The following is a 23,233-nucleotide window of genomic DNA, read 5'->3' on the forward strand; positions in this document are numbered from 1 at the left end:
ATGTCAACCTTATTGCAACTAAGGATGTATATCCAGATACGTAGTCCTTTCAGTGGATGGTTGATGTTACTTGGCTGACACAATAATCAGGTTTTTGTATTATTTTACAGTCAAAAACCTGAGAACAAATTTCAAGTCTGCAAGCTGCTTTACCATATATTACCTGTTATTCATTAAATAGAGGGAGAGGCTTGATCTTGGCAAAAATGAAAAGGTTCACATTTCACTTACACTGAAAAATATGTTTTTATACATATTTCATTACAAAAAATGACTGCTGAAGAAAAAAAGAAATACATATTCTATGTAAACATATTCTATAGAGACATTTATAAATGTCAATATTTATAAATTACTGGAATTTATAAATTCGAATTCAACCATCATAAAGTGAAAGTGATGATATCACAGTTTTGCCTCTTCAGAGTCCTCATCTGAGCACAACTAAGATCCTAAGAGGGAGGAGGCAGAGGTCTTATTTAAGGGCGTCATGCTTCATAGATTCATAATGTTGTTAAAAATGAATGTGGGAAGCCATCCAGATGATTTAATGATCAGTAAGTCTTTGCAGAGACTGTCCAACATGTCTTGAATATGACCTAAGAACTATCAAGCCACACGCACAGGCCTATCCACTGAAATTCAATAGCAATGACCATCAGAGAGGTCAAGGGCTTTAACACCAAGCCCTGCTTTACAAATTGTCACATCTCATCTTCACAGTCCCCTGACCTTTGACAATAGAGTTGTTGGAAGTAATCAAATCCTGTTTTGTAGAATCATCTGAGTCTTTGGGTACTGAAAGGGTTCAGTGTCTCCATTCCACACCTATCTGAAACAGCATACAAGTAGTATCTGCAATGGAAACACGCATTACTGCTGAGTTATGCTCTGATTTTTCAACGATACATGATAATTGGTCAGAAAATCTTTTATTTTTCAGGTCAATGACAAAAATTTGGCCCTCAGCCTAGTTCACCTACATGGTGAAACATTTCCCAGAGGAACCATGAGGGGGCTATCTAGAATGGTAAAAGCAATGCAATGTTAAAAATGCCAGTTTAATTATCTAAGGACACAAACCTGACTTTATTTTAAATGTTCATGAATCAATATATATATATATGAATATTAAACAATATTAAACAAAAATATTTTATTAAAAAATAATAGAAATATAGACTATAATACTTTTAGGCATGCAAAACAGCTCATCAACAATATCAAATTATGCAGCATGAAATATTGATTCACTGTGTACAGCACACACATACATACACTCACACAAATGGAAACTTCATCTCTAAATCTCCACTTAAAAAGTAAGTTTGGAGATATCCCTGGGAATTTCTCCATTCTTTCTTCATTGCTTTGACAAATGAAAGTGGACTAATTTAAGAGTTTACTTTCTCCAAGCCACAATTTACTTTTTTCAAAGTCATTGCACATACAGAATCAGAACCAGTCTTTATTGTCCAAGTATGGTTTTACACATACAAGTTCCGGTTCCAGTGTCTCTTGTAGCGCATTCACACAATGATTTACAAGGTGACAACAACAAATACCATCCAACAGTAGTGGAACAACAAACAACAAGAGTAGTGCAGAACACATACACAGAATGGAGTAAAGATGAAATCAATGAGGTATATATAAAAAAGTTATGAACAGATACTGTACAATAAGTTAACAGCTACTGCATAACAAGTTAAAGTGTACAGGAGTGCAGGCTGTGGGTCTGTACAACAATTTGTTTTAGACAGCTATTGCACTGTGTTATAAACAGCTATTGCACAATGAGCATGAGATAAAGTGTAACTGAGTGCCGGCTGTGGGTTTGTACAACCATAGTTGTACACCTATTGCACTGTGAGTCGTTAGTTTAACATTTCAGGAGTGTGATAGTATGTGGGAAGAAGCTATACCGGTGTTGGCTTGTTTCGGTGGGTAGTGATCTGAAGCGCCTGCCGGGGGGAAGGAGTTCAAATATGTGGTGGCCAGGATGTGAGGGGTCAGCAATGATTTTGCTTGCCCATTTTCTGGCTGTTGTATTGAAAAGATCTCAGAGTGTGGGCAGGTTGACTCCACTATAGTTCATGGTTAGTGAATGTTTGATGTCTTTTGCATAACCCATTGACCAATACAATGGAAAAACACGTTTTCATGACTTACAGCTTTTACGAATAGGTGCATCAGAGAGCTTATGTTCAGCAATGTTATGGCTTGTACAATCCAGTGGCTATGAGCATCACAGGAAAGTTTGTAAACTGTAAATGGACCTTAATTATGTGCATCAGTTTGTTGGAGAAGTGAATTTCACTTTTGGTGTTTCTGAAAAAAGAAAAATAATGATTGGCTTGCATGTTAATGTGATGTGTTCGTCATGACAAGTGAGACCAATTCCATTAGAATAAGTCATTGCACTAGAGTACAGGGCTGTGTAAGGGCCAAGTAGTTCTTTAATAACTCTGTACTGACACCAGTATCGTAGACACTGGACACCACCTGTTAATGTCACATTCCCACCTCTGGATATGGCATGATTGCACATGTCACATAACATATCAAAATACCCATACATTTACAATGGTCTGATTCACATTATTGGACTCCATTTTTTTGATTGTAGTCAACATTTGATCGTATTCAAACCTCCCAAAAATAAGTCAAACCACCCTACTGATGACGAGAGAGGGTTGTTGCTGGTACTGGTTACATGCAACACTGGCTAAACAAACAAAATCAGAATTATTCCTGATAAATCAACATTCCTTACTGATGAACGTCGGTGTTGCGGCATCTCCGCGTAGGACATGGATAAGTGTATCACTTTCATAATTGTTAATAGTTGTTTTGTCAGTTGTAGTTGTAATTAACTTTATATTTGCAGTGACCAGTTTCATTCTATTGTGGTGTTAATCATCGATTAGTATCACCTGTGCTTAGCTGTAACCAGCTGTTTGTGCTTCGTTTGATCAAGCTAATTAGCATCATAGGTATTTAGTTTAACCCAGAAGCTGCCAGTATGGCAGCCTCATCATCATTTCCTCACAGCAATTTTCTCAGTGTTTTCCTGACTCATCTCCTCACTCTCCTATCACCAGACCCTTTACTCATTACACTGTGTGCCGCCTTCCTATCCTTGTCCACTCTTCCTCTTGTTCCAGGAAATATAACCCCCGTAAACGCAACCTGGCTAACCTGGTCTATCCTCGTTTGTCCTCCTCCGAGGTGCTGTCAGTGGTGGGTGGGCTATGAAATTGGCAGAAGGCAGAATTCATCACGGCCTATGCTGAGACCATGTCACTCCAGTTTCTGGCACTCACTGAGATCTGGATTTCCCTGGACAACACCGCCACCCCTGCTGCCCTGTCCTCCTCATACTCCTTCTCTCACACTCCACAGGCATCAGGCAGAGGAGGGGGAATGGACCTGCTTATCTCCCCATCCTGGAGATACTACCCCCTGCCCCTCTATACTCTCTCCATTAACTCATTTGAATTCCATGCCATCTCTGTATCTCATCCTCTAAAACTCACCATTGTTGTTCTTTACCGTCCTCCAGGTCCCCTCGGCCTCTTCATTGACGAGTTCAATACTCTTCTGAGCTCCCTCCCTGATGACACCCCACTGACTCTACTGGGAGACTTCCCCAATGGCCATCATAATCTCCCTCCTCCAGTCCTTCACCCTAAATCTCTCACCATCACCTGCGACCCACAAGGCTGGGAACCAGCTAGACCTTGTATTCACCAGAAGCTGTGCCACAATCCACCTCACGGTGACTCCCCTCCACGTATTGGACCACTATTTTGTATCATTCTCCCTCACTCTCCCCTACACCCTCAACCCCCCTACTGACCCCCCCACCTCCACTTTCAGGAGAAACTTCCACACGCTCTCCCACTCCACATTCACCTCCAATGTTCTCTATACCCCCCTCCCCTTCCCTCCTTCTCCATCATGCCTGCTGAGTCTACTACATCAGTCTTTAACACATGTCTCTCTCAATCCTTAGATGCACTCTGCCCTACTGTCTCCAGGCCGTCACGACCGTCACCCTCCTGTCCATGGCTGACTGACTCCCTCCACTCAGACAGGAACGCACTGCGATCTACCGAGAGGATTCACAACTGCAACAACATCAGCTAAGTCCTCATTCTTCCAATGCAAAATTAATGCTAACATAACTAACCCACGAAAACTTTTCTCCACCTTCTCCACCCTCTTCTCCCCTCCTCCTCCCTCCCCCTCTCTGCCAATGATTTTAGGGTTTACTTTGAGGAAAAGGTGACCTGCATCCGGGACTCCCTCGCTCCCTCAACAACACCCTTGACCACCATGACCAACTGCATCAACCTCCTGTCCTCTTTCATGCCACTCAATGATTTGGATGCGCTTCAGCTCATCTCAGACCACTATGCCATAACCTGCCTTCTGGACCCCATCCCCTCTTCTCAGCTCCAATCTATATCCGGTGAGATCACGCCATTTCTTTCCTCAATTATCAACACCTCACTAATCTCTGGTACTGTCCCCACAGACCTCAAGAAAGCTCTGGTTACACCACTCCTGAAGAAACCATCCACTGACCCATCAGATGTTATGAGCTACCTACCAGTATCTCTCCTCTCATTTCTATCCAAAACCCTGGAACATGCAGTACTTAACCAACTGTCCCTTTTTCTTCTCAGGAACAACCTCCTGGACCCCCACCAGTCAGGTTTCAGAGCTGGCCACTCAACAGAAACCGCACTCCTGGCAGTGACAGAGGCTCTCCACACCGCTAGAGCCTCCAACCTGTCATCCATCCTCATCCTCCTTGATCTCTCCACTGCTTTTGACACAGTTAACCACCAAACACTAATCTCAAAGCTGTCAGAGATCTCTGGGACCGCCTTCTCTTGGTTCAAGTCTGACCTGACTGGTAGATCCTACCAGATCTATTGGAAAGGTTCCACCTCTGCACCCACCCCTCTCACTACAGGAGTTCCACAGGGTTCGGTACTGGGACCCCTACTTTTCTCAATTTATTTCAACTCACTTGGCTCAGTTATCAAATCACACAGTTTCTCCTATCACTGTTACGCTGATGAAGCTGAACCTCTTGAAAACTGAACTGCTCTTCATCCCAGCCAGCCCTTCCCCCCTGCAAGACCTCTCCATCACCGTCGATGGCACCACAATACCATCGTCTCAGTCAGCAAAGAGCTTGGGCGTCATCCTTGATAGCAACCTAGTCTTCAAGGAGTACACTGCTCGCACGTCATGGGGCTGCCGATTCCTCCTCCACAACATCAGGAGGATTCATCCGTTCCCGACAACATATGCCACGCAGCTCCTTGTCCAGGCCATAGTGCTCCCTCGCCTGGACTACTGCAATGCTCTCCTTGCAGGCCTCCCAGCCTCTGCAGCTCATTCAGAATGCAGCTGCCTGACTACTCTTCAACCTCCCCAAATTCTCCCATGTTACTCCCCTGCTTAAATCCCTCCACTGGCTTCCTGTTGCAGAACAGGACAGCCTCAACAGCCTATCTCCAAGACCTCATCCAGCCCTACACACCTGCCCGGCCCCTACGCTCAGCAGCAACTGCAATGTCTTGCTCCTCGCACAGACAAAGTGGGAGGTTCTCCCTCAGCAAGGCAACAACAAAATCCCTGTCCCGCTACGGATAGCTCCATCACTCCAATCCTTCAGACACTGTACCTGGACTGACCTAGCACACAATCACCCCCCCCCTCCGACCGCTCACTTCCCAACTCCTGTCTGCTGTCATCTTTCAGCTCCCCATCTGGATCAGTGCTGTTAAAAATTGCAGTGTGTTTTTGTGCTCTTGTTACGGCCTTTACTCAGGCACTCATTGCACTGTTTTGAAGTTTAATCTTGTTAGTTGCGCTATACCTATGCCTGTAGTTGTATAAACTTGCTAGTACTGCGTCCTCAAACAGACTTTGCTCTCAGCTGAGAACTACTGTCTCATTGTGGAACGGTACACATCCTGTCCCCATACTGTCTTTATACTCACTGTATGCACTTTTTTTTTTGATAAAAGCGTCTGCTAAATAAATAAACGTAAATGTAAATAAACTTGGTACTTTCAAAAGACACTCTCATCTATGAAAAGGGTTCGCTGAAGGCATCAAGAATTTATTAATCAGCTTCCAAAGATTATTGGCAATTGCTTTGTGTTGTTGACTACTGTACAGCCTTCACTCACTTGCTGCAGATGACTCACCTGCAAATTTGTGTCTGTCAAATCTGTATGCACTTTTGTACGTCGCTTTGGATAAAAGCGACTGCTAAATAAATAAATGTAAATAAAAATATAGCTGCAAGCAGCAATTCCGGGGTCCAAGCACAAATAAGCTAATTGCCCGGGGTCTTTAATTTCATGCAGTAAAAGTCTGTGATGAAGATTTTCACAGGCCTAAAAAAAACCCTAAAAACTGGGTTAAAAATGGGCGTGTTCAAGCGCTTGTGGAGTCTGTGTTTTTTGACGGATCACTTTCAAATTTGGAATATCCTATCAGTGAGGCCTTGTCATTGTGCACAAGAAATTTCAGAATGATTGATGCAACGGTGAATGATATTGGCTAATTTGCATATTAATTAGGAAATGAGGCAAATTGATTGGCTTGTGGCAGCCAGGTTTCTTGATGTAGCAGCTTCGTCTTCGCAATTTAAGTGGGGATTTTGTTCAAGATGACAAGTTTCAAGTTTTGTGCAAATCGGCCCAACCGTTCAGGAGAAGATTCATGTTTGCTGAAGTCATAATTATGCAAATTGGCTCAAAATCCAATATGGCGGACTTCAAAGGTTCAAGAGGCAAAGATGTTCCTTGAGATGAGGGGAACCTCTATACCATGTTTCGTGACTTTTCCTCAAATGGGTCGAGGGGGCTGAGCTTTTGAAAATGGCGATTTCAATCCAAGATGGCTGCCAGGTCATGTGACCTATGGATGCCATATTGTAGACAATTGTTCAGGAGATGACCCTCTACCATCTTACCAATTTTGGTGACTTTTCAATGCACGGTTTTGGTTTTATGGGCAAGAATGGAAAAGCGGTGCAAGAATAATAATAATAAGTGTGGATACTGCAAAGAAAGCAAGTGCCAATGACACAGAAGTATATTCAATATGTTGCGACAGCTGCAAGAAGTGGTCATCATCTATTCAGAGTCCCTTCCAGCTCATCCTGGATCTGTGAATGCTTTTGAAGAAGATGTCAACTCCATTCTTGTGATTGTTGGGATTGGCTCTGATGTAACTGCCAGCAAAAAGTGATAATGTATGTACCTGACCTTACTAGTGCACCAAAAGATGGATTGACCATTGTGATTTGTATTCTAGAGGGAAACAAAGTAGCCCTAGCAATGTTTTTTACTTGACAGCAGAATGCAGTGGTGGGAGTTGTGAAGCATTCAGCATTGTTAGAATGTCACAGGCTTAAATAATGGAATGAATTACAGTGTGTGCTTGAAACTTGAAAATTTTTTTTTCAACAGCCAGGACAACCAGTACAGATAAATTAAACTCATGGAACAGAAACTTTGATTAAGAAAGTGAAATGATTTGTTTTATCTTATATTAATTTCTTGATTGAAATGAATAATTCTAACAGTAGTGGCTGTATGCACAAATCTGACAAGAAAAGGCCAATAGATTAGCTTGAGTTTGATATGTTGGATTAAACACTTTCCCTGGAATTCATGTTTACTTTCCTAGAAAACTAATTAATTTCCAGTAACATAAAAAATGATACATGATAAATGAACTGTACTATAAACTACTGAGCTTTTTTGAGACGGGAGCTCCAGCTACTGTTTAAAAAATACCACCTTAACAAAAAGAAGTCAACTGTAACAAGGCACTGGCGATGTATCTGTGAAGCATGTGAAAGCTGACAGTGCATGGGTCTCTGTTTATCACGTACTTTCTTTTACTGACGTAACCAACCGTAGAACACTACAGTGCTATTTCACATCAAATTGGAAATTAGAGAGGGAGTGATGAAAGAGCTACTGTGTGGGCAGTATGCGGACAAAACAAATAGTAGTGTGTTTTAAGTCAACTCTTATCAAACAGCCTACTTTCTATGTTTGGAGAAGTCATTGCCTTCCTCTGCTTTTGCAAAACCAGGACCATGGTGCCATGCTCCATAAGTGATATAGTCTTTGAGTGGATTAAAGTATAGCTTTGAATTATGAAGGCTAACACTTTGAAAATACCAATAATGTTGTATCGAAGACATGAATTCGTTGTGATGTAGGTTAGCGCACAGTGTAACCACTGTAATGTCTCTGAAAACATTTTCCTTGACACACTGGCCCAAGTGACAGTCACAAGACTATGTGAAAATAGTCATTTTTGCTTCCTTTAGCTAGGCCCCTTATCTCCAGTGAAGGGCAATCTTAATGCTTCAGCATACCAAGACATTTTGGACAATGCTATGCTTCCAACTTTGTGGCGACAGTTTGGGGAAGGCCCTTTTCTATTCCAACATGACTGTGCCCCAGTGCACAAAGCAAGGACTATAAAGACATGGTTTGATGAGTTGGGTGTGGAAGAACTTGACCAGCCCGCACAGAGCCCTGACCTCAACCCCATCGAGCACCTTTGGGATGAAGTGGAACGGAGATTGCGAGCCAAGCCTTCCCGTCCAACATCAGTGCCTGACCTCATAAATGCTCTACAGAATGAATGGGCACAAATTCCCGCAGAAACACTTCAAAATCTTGTGGAAAGCCTTCCAAGAAGAGTGGAAGCTGTTATAGCTGCAAAAGGGGGACCAACTCCATATTAAAGTATATGTATTTGAATACAATGTCATTACAGTCCCTGTTGATGTAATGGTCATATACATATTGTGATGGGGCTACCCGGTTGGCGGGCAAGAAACGTGATTAGCATGGTGACCTATAAATAGGCGGCAGTAACCAGGTAGAAAAAATGCCTTACCTGTTGTGGTTTCGATTTTCCCCTGGGAATTCTGAGTTCCTGTTGTGCGAAGGTAGGCTGGTGTTTCCATGTGGGTTCATGCTGTCTTGAATTGATTCCAGCGAAACTGATGAGTGTTGTCTATGCCAGGGTTCCGTAGACGGACTGGTGGCGCTTGAACCTCCTGTTATCCAGAGTGCTGAGGTAAAGCAACAATTCAAATGTTAAATTTATAATGTATCTAATATATTACAACAAGGGCATTTGGATTGTTTTGGCTTTGTATACATTGTAAAGGTAATTCTGCTCTTGATCGCGTTATGAAAGAAAGTGTATCAAATGTGAAAATGTTCAAAGGTAATATGGCATTACAGTGCTATTGTTTTTACTGTTTCCTGTTTTTCTTATAGGATAGTACTGGCTGCTGTTTTGCCTGGTTACAATTGTATTACCACACTAGTTCTTTTAACGCAGACCGCTAAATGAATACTAACTCGCTCAAGTAGTGCCGTCTCCACATAGTTTGACGGTAGCTAGCACCGACTAATTCGGTTGTATCTCTGTATGGAACTGCACTTACTTGATAACAGGCGTGCTCGCCATGACATTGTTTATGCTTCCCAGTTGACAAACCAAGTGTGTATCGGGTTGGGGCTTGGTGTACATTTTTAAATGTTGCTCTCTTTTATATATATATATAATTAGTCATACATTTGTCATTACTTAAAGTTCACTTCAGTTGTCATTAAATGTACAAGTAGAATTTAGACACTGTGGATAGTATAGAAAAGTGGTTACAAATACTATAAATGGACCTTGATTTTTCTCATGGCTGTGTTTTGCACAGTCTTCCTCTCCACTCTCTCTCCATCTACATATGAGGGGTGTTTCCATGGCAACACAGCCTGCCATGTTTTTGTAGTCACATCAGTTCCTGCCCCAGAAACATCAAGGTGCAGAGCCTGTGCTTTCATGTGGAACAGAAAGCCCGTTCTGAGGTGCTTTGTAATGATGAAATGGCACTGGGGTCTGCATTCAGCAAACGTAACAGTCGTCTCCCATGGTTGCTGGGCTTCTTCATGATTCACCATCAGCTCACCCTTGTGCAGGTGGAGGAGGAAGAGTGATGTGTAGGAATAGACCTGGAGATGTTTTGCAATGTCAGAACCCATTTCTGATGAGCGTGGCTTGGCCTGTTACGTTTGTTTGCCATCATGGTGTACAGAGTGAGGGCAGATTCACTAACCTTCAGATTATCCAGACTACTTGTTCCCTCATTCTCTGTCCTCGGTATTAGACAATCCACATACAGTGAAGATGGCCACACATCTGTAGCATGTAGCATGCGCCTGGTGGAATCATTATTAGGAGTTGAATTTTCTCCCAGAGCTGCCTTATTCCACAATGTCATGGCGAACTTTACAATCCATAAAATTGCATTAATGACCCAGCTGATGTAGCAACTCTTCATACTTCATAACGGAGAAGCCAGTCTTTTTTTATTATTTTACTTTGCAAGTGACTTGCAGCAGACACAGAATGAGGCACAATGATTCCTGAACCCTCCGGAGATGTCACAACTGGAGAAGGCACCACCATAAGACAATCACACTGCCTGTGCAGTCATTCTGAGTGTGATCTATTGGAACAGCAAAGTAATCTTGCAGGTTTGTGGTAAAACTAAAAGACCACACCAAGGGAAGGAAACTGGTGCCTTGGAGATTGACCAAAGTAGGGTAGTAGGCTTCAGTGTTGTCGGGGAGGAGTGTTATTAAGCAAAATCTGCTTTAAAATCCATGGAGAGCTTTTGGGAAGTTGTTGCCACTACCTTCATCAGTCTTCTCCTTTAACACTGACATGCTACATTCTTCCACTTCACTTCTATTTGAGCTGCAGCCATTCATTTGCCTCTTGTTGCTTAGCAACTAGCTCCAAGAATCAACAGGTCATGGTGCAATTAGGGGGATGACAGGATGGTGACAGCACATGGACTGCACATGAACCCCGCAGAACATATTTGTCAAAAAAAAGTTTTTTTTTCCCATTACTGCTGCAATGCCCAGATAATGATTAAACAAAGTTTACAATAAGAAACAGGTACAACATTTGTCAAAGGCTAGCAGAGGGAACTCCTGAAGTACAGTGAAAACCAACATTGTGTTAATCATTTAAACTTGCATCATAATTCTTTGTAGTCACTGTTATTATGTTTACACTTTCTGTATAAAAGGGCAGTTTCAAATACACATTCAAAAGGATTATGGAAAAATATGATCAAGGGAATGTAATTGTTTCGGCCATTTACTTGCCTTGTGCAGCATGATGCATGCCCAGGATTCTTTATTGAAGACTAATTAACAAGACAACATAGAAATCATCTCAAACTCAAATTAGACAGGTATGCAAAATAAGTCTGGACAGAATTATCTCAAAGACAACACCTGGATATTCTTGAGGGAAAATGCAATTAATTGATTTCAAGCAAGGTCATTTTGTCTCCTTCTTATGGGGTTTCCACATGGCTTTCAAACTGAACATTGTTTTGCTTCTAACAGACCTGTATGGTTGTGGGACCAGATCCAAACTCAAATTCAAGTTGGCTTAAACTAACTCAACACTCTGAGCAAAGGGTTCAGTCTTGAATTAAATATTCCCACAGAGTCTGACCTCCTTTTAACTTGGCTGGCATCACTACCAAATCTGTAGATAGTGTTTAAAGATTGATCAGCTTGTCATGCATGATTTATTAACATTTTACAATCTGTACTGTGACATAATGACATTGACATTCATGATAAAAACTAATTGTATTGCTGCTAAGTGAAGTTTGCAAATGACACAAAGTGGCAGAAGGTCACCTAAACAACCGCAATATAAATGCAATACAACTAACATTCTGACAACATATTTTTATTTTATTTATTTATGTATCTTTTGAGGATTATGCTGTTTAGAAGATGGATGTATTTGTGCAAGAAGTGATTTATTCACCAATTCCAATCCATAGGTCATAGTTTCAGAGCATGTTATACTTAAAGAAGTACACTTCATACTTCTATGCAAAACCGCTTTGGTATACTCCTCAATGGTAGTTCTAGTATACATTTTAAGTTACAGATGACACAGAGATTACATCTATGGTATATGACTCAAAGTAGTCATATGATCAAGGTGTACACACTGTGGTGTATTTTCCCCAAAAAGTATTTATTGACTAGGATGAGCGGTAAATTGAACATGTACACATTATAGAGTAAAAGATAACCCCTATGAACAATTGATTTTTGCAAGTGTATTTTGCAAAGAGGTCCATTGTTAAAAGAAAGTATGTAACTGAGCACCAAGATGCCTTACAAGATCATATTGTATGTATAGTCTTCTAGTAGAGGGCAACATAACAGATGTATTGATGCATGTGTCATTCCAAACTGGGCAACAATGAACATAAAATATGCTTCTCCAAAGGCAGAAATTCTTCTGTTTGTTAATACAGGAAGTCACAGTCACACTGACCTCTCACAGGCAAGGATCATGAAAAAGGACACTGACAAACACTTCTTCTGAATTTGTCACACATGCCTACTCACATGCCATCAACACAGAAATATGATCACTAAGTATTTACATCACATATCCATGGCACACACATACAGTGGGGAAAAAACAGCAAAAAAAGCCACCAAATTGCACTAAATGTTTGTAATCACAGCTTGGTGTAAAGCCCAACATTACGAGACATTACAAACTGGCTGCATCCAGGTCTAACTGCATCTGTCCTTGGGGCTCAACTCATATGCACTAGCCAGATGTATGATAAAAATATGCTTACTGGCTTCTCTTATTTTTCATCTCAGACTTGAAACAGCGTGGTAGAAGACACTGAGCAGGCTGCAAAAACCATGCAGTTATCGGGAAGCTTTGGTCCATACAACAGGTTTTCAGTGATATAATGCTTCTGGTATCACAAATCAGAAAGAACATGAATTGATCCCCTTCAGTTTTGTGTGGAAGCGTCTTGCTAAAGTGAGGTCCTTGAATGTAGTTTAAAACAATACTGATTGCAGACTGAGTGCAAGGCTGTAGTCCAGCAAATTTTAGCCACTTGCTCAAGGTGTGGGAGGGTAATTTTTTCCATGGGAGGTCTCTTTACTTATCTTGATTAGTGGCAGTAGCTTTTTGTTTGTTTGATTGTTTAGTTTTACCTGCTTTGGAGCAGTTTGCCTATTGACTGAATATTCTCAACCTTCCTCTGTCCTGGAGGCATTTCTCAAAAAGTGATCTTCACCAAGTGAATATTTCACAAGGCCATTACAGAGCCAACATTTCATTCCACAATTATTTGTCAAGTCATATGTGGAGGGCATAGAAAATTCATGATTGCTTACAAGCAATTGGGAATATATATAAAAATGCATAAATTAAACGTGAGGACTCATTGTGACTGAGATGCAGCAAATGGGCAGAGCCATTGCTGAACTGGGGGTTCCTGAGAAGAACGCTCCTTGCTTGTTTAGTGGCATTTATTCAGAGCAGCATCTTCATTTTACTTCATTTACAACTTTATATTTCATTAGTTAATGTGTACTTCCTCATGGAGCCTTAGCTTACTGAATAAGTCCCTTTCACTCTATAACAACCTACTTGACATTAACTTGGGAAATGGTACTCTCCTCCTTTTGCCTTTGTTGAACCTTTATTTCCTCTTGAACAAGGCAGTAAGTAATAGTAGTCACTATGACTATGCCAATGTATTCATTCTTGTGTTCATGCTATTGTAGAATTAATTGAATTACACAGATTGACAATTGAAAATAAAACCATGAAAACATTTTAAAGTAAACTTTGAATTTTTTTTTCCCAAGGACAGCACTGTTCCACAAAATATCAGACAGTTAAATGAGAATTCAATCCATTTCTTTATGCTTTACCAAATCATACAGCAATCTTATCAATTTTGCTCACAGCAAGAATAAAACTGTATTTTGCTTAAATTACTGTGAGTATTAATGAACAAAATGTTTTGTTTGCAACTGATATCAAATTCTGATCATTGCCATCTGACACAAACAGGTCCCTTCAGGGTCTTTTTCAAGGTGCTCTGGGAGATGCACATAGGTATCATGTATATTGTAGGTATTTAGTTCAATCATTTGTAAAAATCATTTTGGTGTTTAAGATGCGAAAGCTGTAAGGAGAAAAAAGCAGGTAAGCAGTACAGTATTTAGAAGGGCAGAGACTGGCTACAGTTATTCAACTAAGGCCAATAATATGCTGGTTGGGTTGCACACAATTCCATTTCTGACCGACACTATAATTGCTTCCTGTGACTTTAAAGAAAATGTGTCCCACATTAAATATCAGGAAGTGTTTCACAGAAGCACAGTGCATCTGGGGGGCTCAATGCTTTTTAACCTCATGTCTGTTAAAAGCATTGCCCCATGTGTTGCCATATGCCATAGCTCATTATGGTTTGCGTTAACATTTGTTTGGTAAATGCTCTTATCCCAAGGGACGTACTAAGCAAGGTGCATAAGAGCATATAATAAGGCAAAAGTTATAACATAACATTATAACATATTAGATTTCATTTTGTCATCCTGCAAACTCGTTTATCCAGAATAACTTACAAGGAGCAAGTATGAAGTGTACCACACAACACTGACCTGTTGAATGATTTCTTTTTAGTTGACATCAAATATGAAACACCTGCTAAATGTATGTGACAATTTTGGGAATATCTGAAATACTGCATGCTGACAATGAAATGAACATACACAGATGAGCCAAAACATTATGACCACTCACAGGTGAACCGAATAATGTTGATCATCTCCAAACAAGGGCACATGTCAAGGTCTGGGTAGACAAGGCTTGTGGGGTGCTCCCGGTCAGCAGTGGTGAGTACCTACCGACAGTGGTCCACGGAGAGACAAACCACAAACCGGTGACAGGGTGTTGGGCATGCAAGGCTCATCTGGCCGGTCTGGTCTGAACCGACAGAAGGTCTACTGTGGCACAGAAGTCACAGAAAATTCTAATGATGGTTACGGGAGGAATGTGTCACAACACACAGTGCATCACACCCTGCTGCATATGGGTAACACTGAGAGGTAACACTGACCATCTAGTGGACTTTCTGGAAAGAAACAGAACCACCCTGGTGTGAGGGTAGAGGAGTTGATGGAGTCAGGAACAGAACCTATACTCACCAAAACTGAAACCTGTGTGCTATACCATCTAGCTGGTTACATTGTCAAGAAGGTCATCACCAACTCCACCGTTTGTGAACAATGCCAGGTTGCTGTAAGAAGCACCACAGAGAATACCGACAAAGAATGTAGTATTTTACTAAATGTAGCCGATCGGAGCATTAAGAGCCTTTTATGTTGACATGATAGCCATTTCCTCCCCCTTTGTCCCGGTACAATCTGTTGGCAGGCTTTGGAACCCAGCGGGATCAGGGATAGGCTAATTGGCGGCCACCTGGCGGATATAACGTCACGTCTGTATTGCACATTTTTTTGAGACGCTGTCTGTTTGTCTGTGGGCACTGGATTGCTGGCGTTTGGATTTCTCTCCTGAATCATTCGTGGGGTTGTGACTAAAACGTGAAGGAGGTAGGCGATAAATCTTTCCGTTGTGCTTTTAATGGGGAGGGTAGGCTGTGGGGTTGTATAGCCATAGTATTGGTTATTGATTCGGTCTACCTCTCTCACAGTATTGTTGGTGGTGTGAGCCTGGCAACGAGGCGAGATTGTTTGCTGAGTGGAGCAAACGGAAGGTAATGTTGCCTTTTCTTTTGTTGGTGCCATAGGGCATTCGCCTCTGAGTGTGGCTAATCCTCATGCATATTATGTTTACGTACATCTAGCCACGATGTTGCATGCTAACAACAACTTTCCTGTTATCACTCTCAGGAACTTCCAGGCCGTTGCTCGGCGTTGTACGACGTAGAGGGGGGCACCACTGTTTTTCCCATAGCCGAGTTTTTGTCATATTTGTTTGGTTTTCTTTCGTTTTTTTTTATTTTTTCCTCCATGTTTGTCTCACATTGGCGCACAATAGTTGTTCCTGGTACAGGGCAGGCCTTGAGAGCTAGTATTTATGCCAACGCGGTACTGCTTGCGTAGGAAGCACAGCCGTGTGGGATTGCGGTAGCAGTGTATGGTATCGGGCTAGTGCAATACTTTTATTTAATATTTATTTTTCCGGGCGGTGCAATATAGTCGGCAATAGCCAGTGGCCATATGGGCAAAGTGCAATCCTTAACTGCGGTATAAGTTATAGTTCTTCTCTGCTAACCAGCCACAGTATTATCTTTGTAGTACAATTAGATCACGTGTGTGTGTGTGCGTGCGTGCGTGTGTGGTGGATTTTGATATTGGTTTGTCACGTTTTTTTGTGTGACGATATCTTTTGTTTTGTGTTTGTTTCCCCTTTTTTATTCTTTATTTTCTTTATTGATTTTCAGGACTCACTTTGCTGTGTAGTGTGCTCTGTTGGCTGGAGTGAAGAATTGATCTATAGGTTACACTTATACTATTGTTTGAATGCTATCCCTTGGGTGAATTCAAGGTTTTGCTTGCAATTTGCACAGTCCAAATTTTCTGGTTATTTAATGGTATTTGTATTGTATCCTTGTTTGTGATCCATGGTGTCTTATTTATTTAGTGTGTAGCCAGTGACGGACTCATGGTTCCTACTGTTGTGTAATATTCATTGTTATTTAATAACTTATTATCCGGTGTCATTGTTATTTGCACAATAAGTATGACTAGTTTGCCCTGAAGACTGAGCAGATGAAATGTTATTTATTAGTTAACATTTACAGTTACTATTCTGCCTAACTTATTGGGCTTTGCCCGTTGCTGGTAGCGCGTTTTGCCCTGTGAATACGGTGCGTCATCCCTATAGCCCTTTGGCAAAATTGGGTTATTGTTTTCTTGTTTTCTTTATTTTTTTTATGATTTTACTAAGCTGCCTGAAAATAAATAAGTCTCGATGAAAGTAGTTGTGTTCATCTATTTATATTGGTAAAGAATTTGTTGGGGGACCGAAACCTTGAGTGTTAGGGCTCTCTCTCCCTTATAATTGAGAGTGGCGTAGTCAGTTTCCCTTAGTGCTGTAGGCCACATAAATACTAAAAGAATTCAAGAGCGGTGCACTTTACCAACCGTCAGATGAGGCCTTTGACCTAATCTGCAAAGTTGAGCAGCTGTTCTGGGCGAGGACAACTGCTTCCCTCATGGAGCTCCCAATGCGGTGGCACTTCTAGAAAGAGAGGCCATGCTCCTAGACAGCAGACTTCCCTCATGCCATAATCTGAAAAATATTACTACTAGGTACATCAGGCTGAGATTACAAATAGAAATGAAATGCATCAGAGCTGCAAGGAGGGAAAAGAAAATGGACACAGGGCACCTTGGCAGCAAGAGCCAGAGCAGAAAGTTATCAATACATGGAATAGGTTGCCAGGTCATGTAGTTGAGGCAGAGACCCTTGCTGTGTTCAAGTCTAGACTTGATGCAGTTCTGGATACTCTTTAATTAAGAAATGGCGAGCTTAGTTGGGCCGAATGGCCTGTTCTCGTCATCATATGTTCTTATATACAGAAAGGCAAAGAAAACCAACGTCTGCTTGGGTTCTTCTGCACCCGCTCCTCCTACAACCAATCCACTACCAAGCACCTTGCTTGTTCCCATGGATGTACTTGATCTGTCCATTCCGAGCATGACTGCCAGTTGATCATCAGGCTATGGTCTGCTCGCCTTGTCATTTGAAATTGACATCACAAATAAAACTGATTAGAGTTTTGTGTATGACTTTTGATTGCTACATTTAATGCCTACTGTATAATGATTGCCTCAATTCTAAATATGCTCTTAATTCTTTAACATATTCTTATTTGCTAAATTACTTTCAATGCCTTTAATCGTAATACTTCTTGTCTTTGATCATTAATTTTCATTAACTCATTAACTGATCACGAGCTCAAATTTCCTGACCACGAGCTTACGCTAACGACTAGCGAGCTGAGCTGAGCATGCGGAGGCGGAAAAGCCGCCGATCCCAGTGACGGACGGGCTGCGCTCCGTCACAGGTATATATTGACAACATACTTATGCTGTTTTATTGCCAGTGCTAATAAAATACACATTGTGAACCTAACCCATCCTGTCTGCCTGTGATTCCTGCAAGAGTAGCGTCAGTCAGGAACGAGGGGTTACACCTACATGGCATCAAATGCTAGCCTGTAGGCTACCAGGTAACATTTTATTTTCTCCTTTTTTCATGGCAAAGTCCTCTGCTGCCAACTTGAAATCAAACATGTCCTATGTGTCTTTGTAGGTTGCAATGCTGCGTGCTATGAATAGGCTAAGGAGAATGATAAATTGCTTCAAAGTTGAATAGTAGTGGGCCTAGTAGCAAGTATCGTGCAATAAAAGAGTGCACCCTCTTGGGGAAAAAAGTACTGTAGGCTGTTAATAGGCTGTTTTGCTGTCAAAACACAAATGTCCTGTTTAGGGATAGCCTTCGTTATAGCTACGTTTTGTATGAGCATTATAACCGGACATTTTGACCTGCAAGTTTTTAATTTATCAGTTTTTTATAAATTTTAACAGCAAGAACCTGACAGCACTGCATGAATGCCTAGCAGTGCAAATGAGCCAGCTACTAACCACAGGGTCCCACTCTGACTGGATGATGCAAGGCAGAACGGTACTAATCCTGAAAGACCCTAACAAGGGAAGTGCGTCATGGAACTACCGGGCTGTAACCTGCCTCTCCACAGCATGGAAGCTCCTGTCAGGGATCATAGCCTCCAAGTTGAGTGTACATCTGGGCCAATATATGGACATGGCTCAGATGGGGATTGGGAACAACACCATAGGCTCAAAACATCAGCTACTGGTGGACAGAGCAGTTGTCCATGACTCAACGTCCAGACACACCAACCTGAGCTCAGTCTGGATTGATTCAATGCCGTATACATGGATTCTGGAATGCCTGGAGCTGTACAAGGTCAACAGGACAATAAGATATTCATTAGGAGCTCAATGAGACTGTTGAAGACAACTATCAAAGCCAACTCAACACTAATAGCACAAATTGCCATCAAGTGTGGAATATACCGAGGTGATGTGCTATCCCCACTGCTGTTCTGCATAGGCCTGAACCCCCTCAGGCAGATCATCACAAAGAGCAGATATGGGTACAGGCTCAGAAATGGAACTGCTATCAGCCTTGATTGCATCCTCTACATGGATGCTATCAAGCTAAACACCAAGAATGAGTGGGACATCAACTCATTGATCCACCTCACAAGGATCTACAGCCAGGACATTGCTGTGTCTTTTGGACTGAAGTGTGGGCGTATGATAATAAAGAGAGGGAGGATGATCAAGACTAAAGGGTGAAACTACCTAAAGGCCACATAGTAGGCATACAAGAAAGCTACAAATATCTGGGGATTCCACAGTCACATTGGAACCACAATAATGAAGTAAGAGAGACAGTGAACAGCTAAGTACTTTCAGAGAGTCAGACAGGTCCTGAAGAGCTAGCTCAATGGGAAGAACAAGATCAAAGCCATCAACACCTACACAGTAAAGGTCACTAGATACTCAACTGGTATAGTAAGCTGGCCAGTGGAGGAGATGGAAGATGCAGATATCAAGACCCAGAAGCTGCTCACAATGCATGGAGGGTCCCACCCGAAGTCAAGTACTCAGAGACTGTACACCAGCTGGAAAGAAGGGGGTCGGGGCTTAGTGAGTGTCAAGGCCACTGTCCTGGATGAAACACGAAGCATCCACAAGTACATAAGGATAAACTGCTAAGAGAACATCTCCGGCAGCAGCAAATAGAGCCAATGGTGGATAAAGCAAAGACAGTGGAGGTGCCATTGCAGGACAGGCCCCTCCATGGGATGTACCATCAGCAGATAACAGAGGTGACTGATATTCAGAAGTCCTACCAGTGGCTGGAAAAGAAGAATAGTATTGAGGCACTGATTATGGCAACACAAGAGCAGGCATTGAGCACCAAGTCAATAGAACCAGGGGTGTACCATACCCGGCAGGACCAAAGGTGGTGACTGTGCAAAGAGGCCCCCAAGACGATCCAACACATAGTGACTGGGCGCAAAATGCCAGCAGGAACAGCATACACTCAACAGCACAACCAAGTTGCTGGGATAGTGTGCAGAAACATCTGCACTCAGCACGGATTTGAGTTCCCCAAGTCTCAGTTCAAAGGGTGGCTGAGAATGACTGGGTCAAGATCCTGTGGGATTTCCAGTTCCAGATGGACAAGCAAGTCCTGGCAAACTAACCAGACATTGTGGTGGTGGTGGTGAGGACCAGAAGACAGCAGTGGTGATAGATATAGTAGTCCTCAATGACATGGAACGTAAGAGCCAAAGTCGTCCCAGTAGTGGTGGGTGTACTCAGAACTGTGACACCTAAGTTGGGAGAGTGGCTCCAACAGATCCCAGGAACAACATCAGAGCTCCCAGTCCAGAAGAGCGCAGTACTAAGAACAGTGAAGATACTGCACAGAGCCCTCAAGCTCCCAGGCCTCTGGTGGAGGACCTGAGATTGAGGAAAAACATACCACCCCAGGGCGTAAGACATAAATTATTATAAAGTATGTGGGAGTAGATTTTACCGATATAAATTGGGGGTAAAAGGTGCAGACTTTCATGTAAATCATACCTATATTCAAAGACACCTCAATGCAAGTCTGGAACATTCTGTGGAGCATTCCAGGCTCAGGGCGCTCTCATTGCCGTTCATCTAATGGCGAACGAATGAAATCTTTCATGGCCACATTATGGAGGACACAGCAGGCCAGAACCATCTTGCGCATCTCTCTGTTTTGTACTAAAGCGCACCTTCTGCTGAGTCCAAACACATCAGCCAGTATTTTAGGACATCAGTAGTGCACTCTATCCATTCCAAAATTTTTCTCATTTTTATCTTATGCACATTATATACACACAAAAACATGCATATGCATGAATAGTGAATCTGGGCCAATGAGTGTTCTCTGCACACATCAAATGTAGTTGATCTCACATACCAGATAAGGAAATGGTGAATGCAATGGAATTTTGCCCATGCAGTCACTGTCCCCTGCAGCTCTTCAGTTTTGACGTGGTGATGTTGGTTTGGTTACTCATAACCCACCATTCTGCTGACTGGCTAGAAAGAGTCTGCCATTAACTGGCAGTCAAAAACCTATGATCAGCAAATATTTCAATGAGTGCAAACAGTTGAAAACTGAACTGTACCACAGACCAAAACACTTTGTTACTCTGTGTGATGAGTTCAGTATATACTGAAATTAATTTACATTATGTTCCAGAAATGTTTACATTTAAATTTTTATATTCCATTTAAATAGTTTTGTATGAAGTGTAGAAAACATATTGCTTGAAATAATAACAATTTGTATTATTATTATTATTATTATTATTATTATTATTATTTCCTTCATGTGTTCTTGTTTCACCAGCCTGGCCCTCATCAAACACAGAGCTTCCCCAGAGGCCCCTACTTCTACTGACAGCAGTGAGTCAGGCCTGCGGGGAAGGACATCTCAGGAGTGCTGGCAAGGGCAGCCTGGGAGCCCTGATCACAGATAAAGCTCACTCCCTGCTCCTTGTATGCTGCTAATTGGGAATGACAAGTGTGAGGACACTGACCCGGTCCCTGAGCCATGCAGAAGCTTCGCCGAAATCATATTTCACTTTACCCCTTTGGTCCCCTTTGGTCTACACAAAACTGTTACCGGGGGTGAAAAAAGTGTCTATGATAATGTGAATCAGATATGATTGGTTGCTGCACTAGCTTCAGGGCTGTCTTTGTAGGATCTGTTTAAATGCTGGAGAGATGAGATAGGAAGCATGCTTTTGTGAAAAGCTGGCAGAACAATTACAGAGAAAATCTGTTGTTTGATTTCTCTAATGTACAGTACCAGTCAAAAGTTTGGACACACCTTTCTTTCTTTATCATCATGCATAGGCAGCAACTACATTTCAGAAATGAATTTCAGGCATTTAAGCAAAAGTCTAAATATCAAATTGTCTTTGATAGCAAGTTTCCCATTATCTTAATCAGGCGGGTCCAGACTTCTGACTGGTACTGTATTTTGCTTTGTCATGTGACAGTAGATGACCTACAGGAACTGTGAGGTCCACAGGGTCTTCCTAACCTTCCACATTTGGGGGCAGTAATATGTTTTTAGACTTGTTGAACCATTTCTGCCGCATGGTGTGTGGAAACAGAACAAATATAGTCAAATTGCTTGTCAGCAGTGATGGGAATTTTGACTCTTTTTACTGAATTGAATGATATCAGAATGAAGATTTATTCACTGAGTCAGTAATTCATTCAGTGAGCCCCTAATGAACCCATGATTACTACTTCAAAATATACATATATATATATATATATATATATATATATATATATATATGTATATATATATATATATATATATATATATATATATATATATACACACGCATATATATATACACGCATATATATATGTATATATATATATATATACACACACACACACACACACACACACTGTAACAGAGTGTGCCTGAGCGGAGATTTGGTCAAGACTGAATGAGGGACAATTGCAGACAAAAGTTTCCAATTTGAAGACTTTTTTATTTTACTTTAGGCTACCGGCAGGGTTATAAACATACAGACAATAAAGACAAAGCAAACAAAACACTGTGGCAAAAAGAAAAAAAACACTGAGACAATGCCCATATACTAACTAGGCCCTATTACAAAGGTCCATTGGCATGACCTTTCACTCCAGAGGCATCTCCCTGTCTGAGCTACACAGAAACCATATAAAACCCCAGTCTCAACCATTGCACAGACATAAATCAACCACTACGGGGGTTAAGCACGGGGGTGGATCAATCATGCTTTGGGCTTGTGTTGCAGCCAGTGGCACACAGAATATTTCACTTGTAGAGAGAAGAATGGATTCAATTAAATACCAGCAAGTTCTGGAAGCAAACATTACACCCTCTGTAAAAAAGCTGAAGATGAAAAGAGGATGGCTTCTACAACAGGATAATGATCCTAAACACACCTCAAAATCCACAATAGACTACCTCAAGAGGCGCAAGCTGAAGGTTTTGCCATGGCTCTCACAGTCCCCTGACCTAATTACACTGTATGGACAAAAGTATTCGGACACATGACCATTACACCAACAGGGACATTGTATTCAAATACATATACTTTAATATGGAGTT

Source organism: Megalops cyprinoides, chromosome 2, assembly GCF_013368585.1.
Source record: "Megalops cyprinoides isolate fMegCyp1 chromosome 2, fMegCyp1.pri, whole genome shotgun sequence".
Taxonomy (NCBI): Eukaryota; Metazoa; Chordata; class Actinopteri; order Elopiformes; family Megalopidae; genus Megalops; species Megalops cyprinoides.